Below are 17,810 nucleotides of genomic sequence, written 5' to 3'. Positions count from 1 at the left end.
ATATTTGCTTTGGTTTGAAGATTTATCAGTGGAGAGGGAAAAACATATAGAGGTTTAGAAGCAATGAGGAATTAAATATGGAGAACAAACTGAGGGTTGCTGGAGGGGTTGTGGGGGGGATGGGTTAAATGGGTAAGGGGCATTAAGGAATCTACTGAAGTCATTGCTTCACTGTATACTAACTAATTTGGATGTAAATTTTAAAAAATAAAGAATAAAGTTAAATAAAAAAAAAGAAGCAATGAGGAAGATACAGTTATCAAGGAAACTAAAGAAAGAAACATTTTAATAGTGTCCAATTAGCGTTGTATATTAGGGGGCTATAGATGGGAGAGTAGTGAGTGTCAAGAAATACATGAATTGAGCAAAGGCATTTATTTGGAATTCAGAGGTCATTGTTGACTTTCAAAAGTGCAATGTGAGTAGATTGGCAAGATCAGGAATTATTTGGTGGATTAAGGAGAGAACCGTGCTGAAGTGATGGAGATAAAATGTATAGATCACTTGCCTCTGAAATTTAACAGTGAAAGAAAGACAAAAAATGAAAATTAATAGTAGCAGCCACCTTTCAGATTACCAAAATGTGTTGTTTGGCTAAGAAGTATTTTCTGTGCAGAGGAATAGTAGAGAATTATAAGATCTGGGGAGGGGGTAGGGATAGATTTCAGCCTGACTCTGTGGGTAAAACATCTGTGAAGATGTTTCCATGTGCTCACGGCTTTAGATTTTTCTCTTTTGTGGCTTCCGCCACAGTGCTGGGTAAATCTTTTGTACCTACACATTCCCAGAAGTTCTCTGGAATTTAAGAGGCAGAAGAAGGTGGGAGATGAAGGAACAGAATTTCTGTCCTCCTCTTGCTAGTACATGCAGGTAGAGAGGAAAGGGAAGGAGGTAGTTGATAACCCCTTTTTCCCCAAATTTACAGTGTAATTTCATATCCAGCCAAAACTGGAATTTGGGTTTCTTGGCCCAAAGTCCAGATATTCCTGCTGCACTGAGCTTTCAGGTTAGAGGCCTTGGAGGAGAAAAAGGAGAAGAGTATCACAGTCCTCCTGTCCACTCTGAGCCACCCAAACTGGAGTCACAGCCTCTCTTGCCAGTTGCTATTGAGAATTGGCTGAGAACACACTGCTCAAGAGTGGCTGGGTTGTGTCTGCATGCAGCGTGGAAGCTGCTCGGGTAGAAACCTGATTCCACCTGGCCAAAACCAGCAGCACAGTTACTAGTCCTAGGCAGAAACTTTCTGAGTAATTTAGCTGTAGTTTCTGTTACAGTCTGTTCTCAAGTGGCAGGTCATAGGCATCATGATTTACCGAAGGAAATGAATCCTGAATATGTGGTCCTGACACCCTGTCTTCCTCACTGCTGGACTGAGAACTTGAACTACAGGCAACTGATTCTCAGCACTTGTTTTTTAGGGTGGACTCCACAGAGAGCAGGGGCTGTGGAACATCCTGTTTGTGGCCATGGCAAATGGAAAAAAGTCTATTTGTCAGCTTGTTCGAAGGAATTTACTTGGATATACCTACTCTGCATCCACTGAAAGATCCCATTGTTCTTCCCTCTCCTTCCTCTTCCCTGTCAGTCCCCAGGGTGTGATACCAAACATATATTGCCTCATTATTGCTGATTTTGTTTTTGTATTTGAAAAAGAGACCCAGGTGTAGTTATTCTTGAATCACAAACTGTTAACATTTCAAGTGTTCTGCAAAGTTCCCTCTGAGGATATGAGAAAGGAAATGAATAGAGTTGGGGCTAGGGTTCCAAACCTGAGTATTCAACATAGGACAAGTTGTAAATTACTATGTTAACAGTTAAGTGGGCATCCATGAAGCTAGTTTAGTTGAGCTGGGAGTCATGAAATTTATTGAGGCTTCACCAGGCCTCTTTTGTCTAAAAGGGAAGAAATTTAAGAGAAGAAAACCAGATTTTGGACTTGGAACCATACATCCAATAAATACTCATTATTCATGGATTTTGTATTTGCCAGTTTGCCTACTAGCTAAAATTTATTTGTAACCCTAAAATCAATACTTGGGACACATTAGTGGTCATTTGCAGACATGCGCAGATCAGTGAAAAATTTCAGTTGCCCACTGTGCATATTCCCAGCTGAAGTCAAACAATGCAACTTGTTTCAGGTCTCATACTTAAACAAGTATTCTTTTCGTGGTTAGTTCAATATCATGTCTTTTGCATTTTTGTGGGTTTTTTTTTGTAGTGATTTTGCTGTTTAAAATTGCTCCCTGGAGTGCCTGGGTGGCTCAGTTGGTTAAGCATCCAAGTTTGGCTCACATCATGATCTCATGGCTGGTGAGTTCGAGCCCCACATCAGGCTCTGTACTGGGCTCTGTGCTGGGCTCTGTGATGACAGCTCAGAGCCTGGAGTCTGCTTTGGATTCAGTCTCCCTCTCTCTGCCCCTCTTCCACTCATGCTCTGTCTCTCAAAAATGAATAAACATTAAAAAAATAATAATAAAATAAATTAAATGGCTCCCAAACATAGTCCCGAAGTGACGTAGAGTGTTCCCTGAGTCTAAGAAGGCTGTGATACGCTTTATAGAGAAATGTGTGTGTTATGTAAGCTTCATTCAGGCACGAGTTATAGTGCTGTTGGCCATGGATTCAGTCTTAACAGATTTAACAATGTATATTAAATAAGGTGCCTCAGAGGTGCCTGGGTGGCTCAGTAGGTTAAGCCTCCATCTTCGGCTCAGGTCATGATCTCAAGGTTTGTGAGTTCAAGCCCTGTGTTGGGCTCTATGCTAACAGCTTGGAGCCTGGAGCTGTTTCAGATTCTGTGTCTCCCTTTCTCTCTGCCCCTCTCCTGCTCATGATCTGTGTCTGTCTGTCTCAAGAATAAATAAACATTTAAAAAAATTTTTTTAAATAAGGTGTCTTTAAAAAGAAACCCACGTGAAATAAGATTATGTGTATATATTGATTGCTTGATCAGAGTGTGACCAGAGGCTCTCAGGAACTGAACGCTGTGATTTCCTCTAGGAGCAGTGGTTCCATGGTTCAGTGGTTGCTAATTCAGTATCCATGGCAACTTAATAGAATATACCTACTATAAATAATGAGAATCGACTGTACATAAAATGAGGGCTTCCTTTAAAATGAGATATGTTTCACTAATAATGTTGGGTTAATGGTGAATATTAAATGCCATCCCAATTGACTGATGAGAATTATAAACATCATGAGATTAGAGCTAAGCCTCCAAGGCCTAAGCAACACAAGTATTGGCATCACTGATTGATGCCCAGGTCCTGGAGCCCTGTGAAAGTAGGGGACTTCTTTAGGAGAAAAGATGACCTTCAGCAGTTGGTAGGTTGTGTGAGGCCCTCTAGAAAGTTTTGCTCGGTGACTTCATTTAAACTTAGTTCTCAGTTCCCACTGAAAAAAGGGTAAAGTGTTGAGAGAAAGAAAATTTTTTTTTGAGGAATGTCTTTTTTTCTTCCTTGCTCTTCTGCTACTTATGCTTTAACTGGTTTCTTAGGGAAATCCATGTTGATAATTATTTTCATTCCTAGCCACCCAGAAAATGGTATCTTGTATTTTACCTGGCAACCCTAGATTGAAGCAGAGGGGTCCAGAACCAAGAATTGTGCATGAGAAATTACCAGACGTTAGCTGTTGCTGGAGCATGAACTTTGTAAAGTTTGAGTCATTTAGGGAGTAATGAGGGATAAAACTTCAAAGGAGAGCAGAGACCAAGTCATAAATACTTACCACACTGTGTTAAATTATTTGATGATTTTATATCTATCAACTGGGACAAGATGTGCCTCTTCCTCCTTCCCAAGTCTTTAGCACAATGGTTTTCAAGCTGTAAATGAAGACTTTTTCCCCCATGGTTGTTTGCTTGTTTATAAATGTTAAATATATGAATATTTTGAATATCATAAAATATTTACTAAGTTTATTTGTTTTGAGAGAGAGAGTGAGCAAGGGAGGGGCAGAAAGAGAGGGAGAGAGAGAATCCCAAGCAGGCTCCTCGCTGTCAACGCAGAGTTCGATAGGGGGCTTGAACTCATGAACTGTGAGATCATGACCTGAGCCAAAATTGAGTCAGACACTTAACCCAAGTGAGCAACCCAAGTGCCCCAAAATTGACATTTTTAAAGGATGAATAAAGATAAAATACTTAAAATTTTATTTTATTAAGAGTACAGTAAATTCCCTTTGCTCCATGAGAGCACATTCATGAAATATATGTCATTATTTTTTTGCTTTGTTTTGTTTTAACATTATGTGATATAGATGTTTGATGATGTGGTTTTAAGTTCACTTTATTTTCATAATTTATTTAAGTAACTAAAAAAAAGATAATTCATAAAGAGATGTTGATCCAAATAGAAGAATGACATTGTTTACTGCACTTGGTAAATCATAATACATGTTTTTCAGTCATATCCATTGGCTATATCAAAACTTTGTTTCAATTTACCTAATAATTTTTGTTTTCCCATGTCGTTTAATTAATTAATTATTTTTGCTAATTATTAAGATAATGCATTTTTATATTTCTAGCAAAGAGTTCAAAACTTATTAAAATTCATTTGGGAAATTTAGAAAAGTCTGTTTCTAAGCTTTTAAAATGTATACATAATGAAGGTTTTTACTGATTACTCATTCTTTCAGCATGCACATATTCAATTATTAATGCTAAGCATCTTTCTAGGCTAGAACAGTAAACACACACCAACCAAAATTCCTGCCCTCAGATGGAGCTAGGCCATAAGCTGATAAACAAGTATAGTTAAAGTATGTTAGGTGGTTAAAGAGAAAAATAAAGCAAGGAAGAGGAATGGGGAGTGTTGGGAGTAGTTGGTATTGTAGATAGGGAGGCCAGGGAAGGCCTCATGGAAAAATGATCTTTAAGTAAAGACCTGAATGAAGTGAGGGAAGATATCTGGGGAAATATACCAGGCAAAGGGAACAGCCAATTGCAAAGCTCTGAGGCAAAGTGTGCCTGGCCTCTGAGGCACAGTACCACTGGGACTTGAGTGGAGTAAGTAAAAAAACAAGGGTATTGGGAAATGATGTCAGTGAGGTAATGGTAAAACCATGTAGTGCCTTGTAGGTCATTGTAGGGAATTTGGCTTTTATGCTGAGATATAGTAAATTATTAGATAGCTTTGGGCAAATGAGTGACATGATTTGACTTAGGTGTTAGTAAGGTGACTCAGGTTCCTGGGGGCAGTGGTGTGGTGCAGGATTTGGGAGAGGAGCATATGCCCAGAGGTTATCTGGAAAGCTGTAGCTGTAATCTGGGATTAGATGAGAGTGGTTGGGACTAGCATAGTTGCATTGTAGACCATGAGAAGTGGTTGTGTTCTTGATGTATTTGGAAGGTAGATCAAATAAACATTTGCTGGTATTAGTTGTGGCAAGGATGAGACAGGGAGAATTCAAGGATGATTGCTCAAGGTAATGCTTTTATCATTTTCAACAACAACAAAATCACTGGATGGAAACCTCTCCAAGCACCCATTTTCAAAATACTATTTCCAGAGAATGAATTTCCTTGCAAAGTAATTATCATTTATTAATAAAGCATCAACTTTATCAGAAAAGTAAGTAACAACTGGCTCTGAGCAGAATTGCTATTTAAGAATTATTTTTGGAAAAAAATTAAACATGCTAATTTTTTTCACCAAAAATATCTCTTTTGAAGTATATGGCTGATAGTAGGCATCACTGAAGCAGTCATGATATTTTATTATTTTATTTTATTTTATTTTATTTTATTTTATTTTATTTTATGTTTTAAGTTTAGTTTTGAGAGAGAGAGAGAGAGAACAAGAGAGCACACACACACAAGTGGGGGAGAGGCAGAGAGAGAGGGAGAGAGAGAATCCCAAGTAGGCTCTGCACTGTCATTACAGACCCAGTGTGGGGCTCGAACCCATGAACTGTGATATCATGACCTGAGCAGAAATCAAGAGTCTGACACTTAACTGACTGAGCCACCCAGGAGCCCCAGTCATGATGTTTTAGTATACTTGTTTAGTTGTAAAAGAAAAAATGTGAGGCAAACTTAAATTTGACAGCTCTTCTTGGTGCAGTGGTATGACAATAAACCAAGGAACCACTGTGCATGCAGCATAAAAGATTTTCATGATCACTGTCCATGTTATTATAAGGTTTTATAATGATTCTACTAAATTAACTAGCCAGTGACATTCTTGGTGCTCTTATAGATTCAACTTCTTTTCAATGATAGCTTGGCTATGAATGAGGCAATGAATGCATTTCATGTATGGTACTAACTTTTCCAGGATTCCTTTCTTCACTCCACTCAATCAGTGTGTATAGGTGCTCCATAAAATGTTGTTTTCATTAAAGAAGTAATTTATTACTAGAACATATATTTCTTCTACTCTACTCCTTTCTTTTAGTGGCTCACTAAAAAAGTAGTCCTTTATGTATTTCATTATTGAGACAAACACCTATACTTTCATTGAATAGTATGATAAATTTTACATATTGAGTAATTTTTAAATATTTATTTCCTCAAATTTCCATCAACATTTTCTTGAACTATTCACTATGGAATGAATTTGATTGCCACATTTTATCTGTGTATTACTTATCAATTACTAATACAAGTGGTTGATTTTTGTCTATTATTTAAATCATTTTTATGGTGGCAGAACAAATATTTCACAGATGGTATGTGGCTTTTTTTAATTTCTTTTTTTAATGTTTATTTTTGAGAGAGAGAGAGACAGAGTGCAAGCGAGGGAGGGGCAGAGAGAGAGGGAGACACAGAATCCAAAGCAGGCTCCAGGCTTTCAGCTGTCAGCACAGAGCCCAACATGGGGCTCAAACTCACAAACACTGAGATCATGACCTGAACCAAAGTTGGTCGCTTAACCAACTGAGCCACCCAGGTGCCCAATGGTGTGTGGCTTTTTATATTTTGTTTGAAAATACTCATAACTGGGGTGCCTTGGTGATTCAGTTGGTTGAGTGTCTGACTCTTAATTTCAGCTCAGGTCATGATCCCAGAGTTGTGGGATCAAGCCCCACATTGGGCTCCATGCTGAGCATGGAACCTGCTTAGGATTCTCTCTCTCTCCCTCTGCCCCTCTTCCCTGCTCATGTTCTGTCTCTCTCTAAAAAGAAAAAAAAAAAAGAAAAATATTTTTTACTGTGTATTATATTGACTGTAACTGCAACTTAATATCAGTGAAAAATATATAGAGATTTATATTCATATTCTGGAGACTTAATTTTAAAATGTCTTGGCTTTATCATGTTGTTAGTTGCCCACTTAAGGCAGAATATGCACTAAAAATGAAGTTCACTCCTAATAATAGTGGCTGTAAGTCAGTATTTTAAATAGTTTTATTGATAGTTTCACATCTTGGGGACTGATGTCTTGTCAAACACTAGGTGAACACTGTTTTGACCTCATGGTACTGGCAATGAGTTCATATTTGAGATTCTGGGAACCTTGCAGTGTCCTGTTTATTTCTGTTATTCTGTAGATGTTTCTCTGTAAAAAATAAAAGCACAACTCTCACATAAAATAGACCCTGTGCTTGTCTTTGGGAACAACAATAGAGGAACTGAGGAGACTTAATCTGTCTGAAATCAGTGTTGTGGGGAGAAGACTCTTAGGTAAAAGAGTTGACAATGAGCAGCTTTGGCTCTGGACCCTGCTGAAGGGTTTATCAATATTACTAGTCTTTTTCAAAGAACCAGTTTTTTGGTTTTGATGACTTTTCCGTTTTCTAGTTCATTGATTTCTGCTCTTACTTTTTAATTATTTACTTTTTCTTTCTTTGGATTTGTGTCTTTCTCTAAATCCTTGAGATAGATATATAAACGATGGATTTCTAAACTTCTTTTTTGATGTAACTTTAGCTACATTTCACCAATTTTTATTTCTTATTATTTCATCATTACTTAAGCCAAAAATTTTTTCTAATTACCATTGTGATTTCTTCTCTGACCCATTGGCTATTTAGATGTGTACTATTTAATTGTCAAACACTTGAGGATTCTCTGGTTATCACTAGCTTAATTGATTTCTAGCTTAATTGAAAACATACTGTGTTGAATGTCAGTTAATTGATGAGGGTGCTATGACAATTCAATTAGGGAGGGAAGTCTTTTAAACAAATGTTACTAGACCAAGCGGGAGGAAAATTAACCTCTTACCTTTGCATTACACCACAAACAAAAATTAATTTGAGATCATAAAGCTAAAACTACAAAACTTCTGGAAAAATATAGGAGAATATCTTTTAGGCTTTTAAGTAGACTTTAAGCAAAGATTCTTTTTTTTTTAATTTTTTTTTTCAACGTCTATTTATTTTTGGGACAGAGAGAGACAGAGCATGAACGGGGGAGGGGCAGAGAGAGAGGGAGACACAGAATCGGAAACAGGCTCCAGGCTCTGAGCCATCAGCCCAGAGCCCGACGCGGGGCTCGAACTCCCGGACCGCGAGATCGTGACCTGGCTGAAGTCGGACGCTTAACCGACTGCGCCACCCAGGCGCCCCTAAGCAAAGATTCTTAAAGGATACTGAAAGCACTAAACGTAAAGAAAAAGTGACAAATTGGAATTCATCGACATTAAAAACTTCTGATCATCAAAATACAGTTAGAAATTATAAAGGAAAACCACAGACTAGAGAAAATATATGCAATACATATACCTGACAAAGGACAGGTGTCAGAATGTGTAAAGCATTCCTGTAATTATCAATAATTAAAAAACCACAATTTAAAAATGGACAAAAGACTTAGAACAGACACTGTATAAAAGAAGATATTTAAAAAGCTATCATTGGGGCTCCTGGGTGGCTCAGTCGGTTAAGCGTCTGACTTCGGCTCAGGTCATGATCTTGCAGTTCGTGAGTTAGAGCTCCGCATCAGGCTCTGTGCTGACAGCTCGGAGCCTGGAGCCTGCTAGAGATTCTGTGTCTCCCTCTTTCTCTGGCCCTTTCACTCTCAAGCTCTGCCTCTCTCTCTCTCTCTCTCTCAAAAATAAACATTAAAAAATAAATAAATAAATAAATAAATAAATAAATAAATAAATAAATAAAAAGCTATCGTTATTAGTCACCAGGGAGTTGCAAATCAAAACCTCACACTAGAATGGCTCAAACTGAAATTCTGCCAACACCAAATGTCGATGAAGCTGTGTAAAGTGGAACTCCTTATTAATAATGAGAGTATAAAATGATATAGCCATTTTAATAAAATGGCAGTTTCATTTTTTTTAATTTTTAAAAATTTTTTAATTTATGTATTTTTTAATAAATGAAATTTATTGTCAAATTGGTTTCCATATAACACCCAGTGCTCATCCCAAAAGATGTCCTCTTCAATGCCCATCACCTACCCTCCCGTCCCTGCCACCCCCCATCAACCCTCAGTTTGTTCTCAGTTTTTAAGAGTCTCTTATGCTTTGGCTCTCTCCCACTCTAACCTCTTTTTTTTTTTCCTTCCCCTCCCCCATGGGATTCTGTGAAGTTTCTCAGGATCCACATAAGAGTGAAAACATATGGTATCTGTCTTTCTCCGTATGGCTTATTTCACTTAGCATCACACTCTCCAGTTCCATCCACGTTGCTACAAAGGGCCATATTTCATTCTTCCTCATTGCCACGTAGTACTGCATTGTGTATATAAACCACAACTTCTTTATCCATTCATCAGTTGATGGACATTTAGGCTCTTTCCATAATTTGGCTATTGTTAAAAGTGCTGCTATAAATATTGGGTACAAGTGCCCCTCTGCATCAGCACTCCTGTATCCCTTGAGTAAATTCCTAGCAGTGCAATTGCTGGGTCATAGGGTAGGTCTATTTTTAATTTTCTGAGGAACCTCCACACTGTTTTCCAGAGTGGCTGCACCAATTTGCATTCCCACCAACAGTGCAAGAGGGTTCCCATTTCTCCACATCCTTTTCAGCATCTATAGTCTCCTGATTTGTTCATTTTGGCCACTCTGACTGGTGTGAGGTGATATCTGAGTGTGGTATTGATTTGTATTTCCCTGATGAGGAGCGACATTGAGCATCTTTTCATGTGCCTGTTGGCCATCCGGATGTCTTCTTTAGAGAAGTGTCTATTCATGTTTTCTTCCCATTTCTTCACTGGGTTATTTGTTTTTCGGGTGTGGAGTTTGGTGAGCTCTTTATAGATTTTAGATACTAGCCCTTTGTCCGATATGTCATTTGCAAATATCTTTTCCCATTCTGTTGGTTGCCTTTTAGTTTCGTTGATTGTTTCCTTTGCCGTGCAGAAGCTTTTTATCTTCATGAGGTCCCAATAATTCATTTTTGCTTTTAATTCCCTTGCGTTTGGGGATGTGTCAAGTAAGAAATTGCTGCAGCTGAGGTCAGAGAGGTCTTTTCCTGCTTTCTCCTCTAGTGTTTAATGGTTTCCTGTCTCACATTCAAGTCTTTTATCCATTTTGAGTTTATATTTGTGAATGGTGTGAGAAAGTGGTCTAGTTTCATTCTTCTGCATGTTGCTGTCCATTTCTCCCAGCACCATTTGTTAAAGAGACTGTCTTTTTTCCATTGGATATTCTTTCCTGCTTTGTCAAACATGAGTTGGCCATACTTTTGAGGGTCTAGTTCTGGGGTTTCTATTCTATTCCATTGGTCTGTGTGCCTGTTTTTGTGCCAATACCATGCTGTTTTGATGAAGGCAGCTTTGTAGTAGAGGCTAAAGTCTGGGATTGTGATGCCTCCCGCTTTGGTCTTCTTCAAAATTACTTTGGCTATTCAGGGGCTTTTGTGGTTCCGTGTTAATTTTAGGATTGCTTGTTCTAGTTTCGAGAAGAATGCTGGTGCAATTTTGATTGGGATTGCATTGAATGTGTAGATAGCTTTGGGTAGTATTGACATTTTAACAATATTTATTCTTCCAACCTGTGAGCATGGAATGTTTTTCCATTTCTTTATATCTTGTTCAGTTTCCTTCGTGAGCTTTCTATAGTTTTCAGCATACAGATCTTGTACATCTTTGGTTAGATTTATTCCTAGGTATTTTATGCTTCTTGGTGCAATTGTGAATGGGATCAGTTTCTTTATTTGTCTTTCTGTGGCTTCATTGTTAGTGTATAAGAATGCAACTGATTTCTGTGCATTGATTTTGTATCCTGCAACTTTGCTGAATTCATGTATCAGTTCTAGCAGACTTTTGGTGGAGTCTGTTGGATTTTCCACGTATAATATCATGTCATCTGCAAAAAGTGAAAGCTTGACTTCATCTTTGCCAGTTTTGATGCCTTTGATTTCCTTTTGTTGTCTGATTGCTGATGCTAGCACTTCCAACACTATGTTAAACAACAGCGGTGAGAGTGGACATCCCTGTCGTGTTCCTGATCTCAGGGGGAAAGCTCTCAGTTTTTCCCCATTGAGGATGATATTAGCTGTGGGCTTTTCATAAATGGCTTTTATGATGTTTAAGTATGTTCCTTCTATCCCGACTTTCTCGAGGGTTTTTATTAAGAAGGGATGCTGAATTTTGTCAAATGCTTTTTCTGCGTCGATTGAGAGGATGATATGGTTCTTTTCTTTTCTTTTATTAATGTGATGTATCACTCTGATTGATTTACGAATGTTGAACCAGCCCTGCATCCCAGGAATGAATCCCACTTGATCATGGTGAATAATTCTTTTTATATGCTGTTGAATTCGATTTGCTAGTATCTTATTGAGAATTTTTGCATCCATATTCATCAGGGATATTGGCCTGTAGTTCTCTTTTTCTACTGGGTCTCTGTCTGGTTTAGGAATCAAAGTAATACTGGCTTCATAGAATAAGTCTGGACGTTTTCCTTCCCTTTCTATTTCTTGGAATAGCTTGAGAAGGATAGGTATTATCTCTGCTTTAAACGTCTGGTAGAACTCCCCAGGGAAGCCCTGTGGTCCTGGACTCTTATTTGTTGGGAGATTTTTGATAACCGATTCAATTTCTTCGCTGGTTATGGGTCTGTTCAAGCTTTCTATTTCCTCCTGTTTGAGTTTTGGAAGTGTGTGGGTGTTGAGGAATTTGTCCATTTCTTCCAAGTTATCCAGTTTGTTGGCATATAATTTTTCATAGTATTCCCTGATAATTGCTTGTATTTCTGAGGGATTGGTTGTAATAATTCCATTTTCATTCATGATTTTATCTATTTGGGTCATCTCCCTTTTCCTTTTGAGAAGCCTGGCTAGAGGTTTATCAATTTTGTTTATTTTTTCAAAAAACCAACTCTTGGTTTCATTGATCTGCTCTACAGTTTTTTTTAGATTCTATATTGTTTATTTCTGCTCTGATCTTTATTATTTCTCTTCTTCTGCTGGGTTTGGGGTGTCTTTGCTGCTCTGCTTCTATTTCCTTTAGGTGTGCTGTTAGATTTTGTATTTGGGATTTTTCTTGTTTCTTGAGATAGGCCTGGATTGCAATGTATTTTCCTCTCAGGACTGCCTTCCCTGCATCCAAAAGCATTTGGATTGTTGTATTTTCATTTTCGTTTGTTTCCATATATTTTTTAATTTCTTCTCTAATTGCCTGGTTGACCCATTTATTCTTTAGTAGGGTATTCTTTAACCTCCATGCTTCTGGAAGTTTTCCAGACTTTTTCCTGTGGTTGATTTCAACCTTCATAGCATTGTGGTGCAAAAGTATGCATGGTATGATCTCAATTCTTTTATACTTATGAAGGGCTGTTTTGTGACCCAGTATGTGATCTATCTTGGAGAACGTTCCATGTGCACTCAAGAAGAAAGTATATTCTGTTGCTTTGGGATGCAGAGTACTAAATATATCTGTCAAGTCCATCTGATCCAATGTATCATTCAGGGCCCTTGTTTCTTTATTGACCACGTGTCTAGATGATCTATCCATTTCTGTAAGTGGGGTATTAAAGTCCCCTGCAATTAACACATTCTTGTGAATAAGGTTGCTTATGTTTGTGAGTAATTGTTTTATATATTTGGGGGCTCCCGTATTCAGTGCATAGACATTTATAATTGTTAGTTCTTCTTGATGGATAAACCCTGTAATTATTATATAATGCCCTTCTTCATCTCTTGTTACAGCCTTGAATTTAAAGTCTAGTTTGTCTGATATAAGTATGGCTACTCCAGCTTTCTTTTGACTTCCAGTAGCATGATAAAGAGGTCTCCATACCCTCACTCTCAATCTGAAGGTGTCCTCAGGTCTAAAATGAGTCTCTTGTAGACAGCAAATAGATGGGTCTTGTTTTTTTATCCATTCTGATACCGTATGTCTTTGGTTGGCACATTTAGTCCATTTACATTCAGTGTTATTATAGAAAGATATGGGTTTTGAGTCTTTGTGATGCCTGTAGGTTTCATGCTTATAGTCTTTGTCTCACAGGATCCCCCTTAGGATCTCTTGTAGGGCTGGCTTAGTGGTGATGAATTCCTTCAGTTGTTTGTTTGGGAAGACCTTTATGTCTCCTTCTATTCTAAATGACAGATTTGCTGGATAGAGGATTCTCAGCTGCATATTTTCTGTTCATCACATTGAAGATCTCCTGCCATTCCTTTCTGGCCCGCCAAGTTTCGGTAGAGAGATCGGTCACAAGTCTTATAGGTCTCCCTTTATATGTTAGAGCACTTTTATCCCTAGCTGCTTTCAGAATTTTCTCTTTATCCTTGTATTTTGCCAGTTTCACTATATGTCATGCAGAAGATCGATTCAAATTACATCTGAAGGGAGTTCTCTGTGCCTCTTGGATTTCAATGCCTTTTTCCTTCCCCAGATCAGGGAAGTTCTCAGCTAGTATTTCTTCAAGTACACCCTCAGCACCTTTCCCTCTCTCTTCCTCCTCTGGAATACCAATTATGCGTAGATTATTTCTGTTTAGTGCATCACTTAGTTCTCTAATTTTCCCCTCATACTCCTGGATTTTTTTATCTTTTTCCCAGCTTCTTCTTTTTCCATAATTTTATCTTCTAGTTCACCTATTCTCTCCTCTGCCTCTTCAATCCGAGCCGTGGTCATCTCCATTTTATTTTGCATCTCATTAATAGCATTTTTTAGCTCCTCCTGGCTGTTCCTTAGACCCTTGATCTCTGTAGCAGTAGGTTCTCTGCTGTCCTTTATACTGTTTTCAAGCCCAGCGATTAATTTTATGACTATTATTCTAAATTCACTTTCTGTTATATTGTTTAAATCGTTTTTGATCGGGTCGTTAGCTGTCGTTATTTTCTGGACATTTTTTTGAGGGGAATTCTTCCGTGGTCATTTTGGATAGTCCCTGGAGTGGTGTGGAACTGCAGGGCACTTCCCTTGTGCTGTCTTGAATAACTCTCATTGGTGGGCAGGACCACAGTCAGACCTGATGTCTGCCCCCTGCCCACCACTGGGGCCACAGTCAGACTGGTGTGTGCCTTCTCTTTCCCTCTCCTAGGGGCGGGATTCACTGTGGGGTGGCGTGGCCCGTCTGGGCTACTAGCACACTGCCAGGCTTGTGGTGTTGGGGATCTGGTGTATTAGCTGGGGTGGGAAGGCAAGGTGCACAGGGGCGGGAGGAGCAGGCTCAGCTCGCTTTTCCTTTGGACATCCACTTAGGGAGGGGCCCTGTGGCACCAGGAGGGAGTCAGACCCGCAGGAGGGATGGATCCGCAGAAGCACAGTGTTGGGTGTTTGCGTGGTGCCAGCAAGTTCCCTGGAAGTAACTGGTTCCCTTTGGGATTTTGGCTGGGGGATGGGCGAGGGAGATGGCGCTGGCGAGCGCCTTACTTCCCTGCCAAGCTGTGCTCTGTTGTCAGGGGCTCAACAACTCCCCCTCTCGTTGTCCTCCAGCCCTCCCGTTCTCCAAGCAGAGCTGTTAACTTATAACCTTCCAGGGTTAAGTCCTGCTTGCTGTCCGAATACACTCCGTCTGGCCGCTCTGCTTTTGCCAGCCAGACTCGGGGGCTCTGCTTTGCCGATGGGCTGCCCCCTGCCCCGGCTCCCTCTCGCCAGTCCATATCCTCTCGCCAGTCACACACCGCCTCTCCGCCCTTCCTACCCTCTTCTGTGGACCTCTCATCTACACTTGGCTCCGGAGAATCCGTTCTGCTAGTCTTCTGGCGATTTTCTGGGTTATTTAGGCAGGTGTGGGTGGAATCTAAGTGACCCGCAGGACGCGGTGAGCCCAGCGTCCTCCTACACCGCCATCTTCCCAGAAGCTCCTGGCAGTTTCTTATAAAGTTAAACATTTGTCAACCCTGTAACCTAGGAGTTCCACTCCCAGGTGTTTATCCAAGAGAAAATTTATATTCACAAAGAGACTTGTATTAGAACATTTATATTAGTGTTATTCATAATAGCCCTAAAATGGAAACAACCAAATATCCATTCATAGGAGAATTTATTATAAGTTGTGATATTTTCATACGATGGACTGTGGCTCAGCAATAAAAAGACGTAAACTATTGATGCACTCAACAGTGTAGGTGAATCTCAGAGACATTATGCTGCGTGAATAAAGCCAGACGCAAAAGAGTACATTCTATGAGTCCATTTGTATGTGGTTCAGAACTAATCTACAGTAATAGAAATGGGAACAGTGGTTTGCCTTTGGGTTGTGCCATTTGACTAAAAGGGACATGAGGAAACTTCCTGGAGTGATGGAAATGCTTTATATTATTATTTTGTTGGAAACAACAGTTTCCTTTATCAAACTGTATCAAAACAACAGTTTCCTTTATCAAAGTGTATCAAATTGTACACTTAAAAGTGTATTCTGGAGCTCCTCGGTGGCTCAGTTGGTTAAGCATCCCACTCTTGATCTTGGCTTAGGTCTTGATCACAGGGTTGTGAGTTCACGCCCCACGTTGGGCTCCACACTGGGGATGGAGCCTACTTAAAAAAAAAAAGTAGCATATTTTACTGTATGTACGTTTTATTTTGCTTTAAAAAATTTACTATTATTTCAGTTTCTTGTGAGTCTCTATTATTTCAAACGAGTAAGCTCAGAAAAGTACTCCATGGTTTCTATTTGTTGAAATTTCTTGAAACTTATTTTATGACCCACATATGGTTAACTTCTGTAATGTTTCATGTGTACCTTGGAAGAATGTGTGGTCACGGTTGTTGGGTGCAGTATTCTACATAGGTTACTAAGGCTGAGTTTGTTAATTGTGTTATTCAAATCTTTTGTATCCTTACTCTTTGTGTTTTTTTGGTTATTTTTGTGACTTAGATATGTGTTGAAATATTTTATAATCTTTGTAATTTTGAATATATTAGTCACAGTTTTTTAAAAAGTTTTAAATGTTTTTATTTATTTTTGAGAGAGAAAGAGAGAGAGAGAGAGAGAACACAAGTGGGGGAGCGTCAAAGAGAGAGAGGGAGACACAGAATCTGAAGCAGGTTCTAGGTTCTGAGCTGTCAGTGCAGAACCCAGTGCGGGATTTGAACTCATGAACCATGAGATCATGACCTGAGCTGAAGTCAGGTGCTCAAATGACTGAGCCACCCAGGCATGCCACTAATCACAGTTATTTTAAAGACAATATCCCCGGTTGTCTCTGGGTCCTGTTTTCATTGTCTGTTTCTTTCTTGAACCTATTCCCTGGTATACCTAGTAATTATTGATTGAATACAGGACATTTTGTATAAAGAATCACAAATACTGTGGATGATGATGTCTCTCTCTATGGAGCTTACTTTTGCTTCTGATAGGCAGTCAGAGTAGGGCAGACCTCCTTAATCTAATGAGGGACCGAAGTGACTTGATTCTTAGCTCTGGTACTTTTTTGGTCCACTCACTTTATGTGCCTCTAAGCAGCTGCTTTCTGCTTGGCTTCTCAGCAGTTTTGCCCTGTGTCTCTTTTTTTTTTTTTTTTTTTTTCAACGTTTATTTATTTTTGGGACAGAGAGAGACAGAGCATGAACGGGGGAGGGGCAGAGAGAGAGGGAGACACAGAATCGGAAACAGGCTCCAGGCTCTGAGCCATCAGCCCAGAGCCCGACGCGGGGCTCGAACTCAGGGACCGCGAGATCGTGACCTGGCTGAAGTTGGACGCTCAACCGACTGCGCCACCCAGGCGCCCCCTTTTTTTTTTTTTTTTCAACGTGCCTTGTGTCTCTTAAAGATCAGTAGATGTTTTGAAAGGAAAAGCAGTGTAATGACTTGCCTCAGTTTTGTTTCTCTTCTCCCTAAGATCTTGGCCTCTCATGTTCTGGCTACCTTGGTAGCACTCCAGTGCCTTTAAACAGGTTTTAGATATGTTTATCTAGCTTTTCTAGTGGTGTTCAGTGGAAAGTTGGTCTGATACAAACTAGCCCCTCATAACCAGAACTGGGAATCCTTCTCTAAGCCTGTACTATCAGCTCCTGGTCAGGGCCAGACATCCATTGTCATCCTAAGATTTGAAGAGATTTCTTTCTGTATCATTGTCCCAGAAAGTTGTTTTCTTTTCTTTGGCTATGCAAAGGGAATATTTGAATCTGGGGTTATCCCCTGGATATTTCCCATATCCATTCCAGTTAAAATATACTGTCACTATGTCACAGTTTTTATTCTGGAGTGTTTATAAGAGGCTGTGCATGCCCTACCCCCAGAGAGCCCATTAACCTCATTAATTCTGTTATTGGTGTTTGAATAAAAAAGTGCCTTTGCTGCCTCTGGGGGGGGGGCGTGGAAACAATCTAATGATTACTGCCTTCAGTTCTCTGCTAGGTTGAGTTTGTGTCTTCTAGCTCCTTGAATTTTAGCTAAATTACCATGAGAAATAAATGTGAGAATTCTGTATATAAGAAGGATCGGGAGCCTCTGTATTCATGGCCATGATTTTTCCAGTCCCTTCAAAAGTAGAAACAATTTA

General features: G+C 39.3%; 1 protein-coding gene across 7 annotated transcripts in view; it reads left to right on the top strand.

The window, feature by feature from the left end:
• Positions 1 to 17,810, top strand: part of CRACD (capping protein inhibiting regulator of actin dynamics) — a 280,653-nt gene that overhangs the window by 120,333 nt on the left and 142,510 nt on the right. The window lies entirely within an intron of this gene.

The sequence above is a fragment of the Lynx canadensis genome, chromosome B1 (assembly GCF_007474595.2).
Source record: "Lynx canadensis isolate LIC74 chromosome B1, mLynCan4.pri.v2, whole genome shotgun sequence".
Classification (NCBI taxonomy): Eukaryota; Metazoa; Chordata; class Mammalia; order Carnivora; family Felidae; genus Lynx; species Lynx canadensis.
Note: the sequence above shows the minus strand (reverse complement) of the source record. Positions and strands in the feature narration are given on the sequence as shown.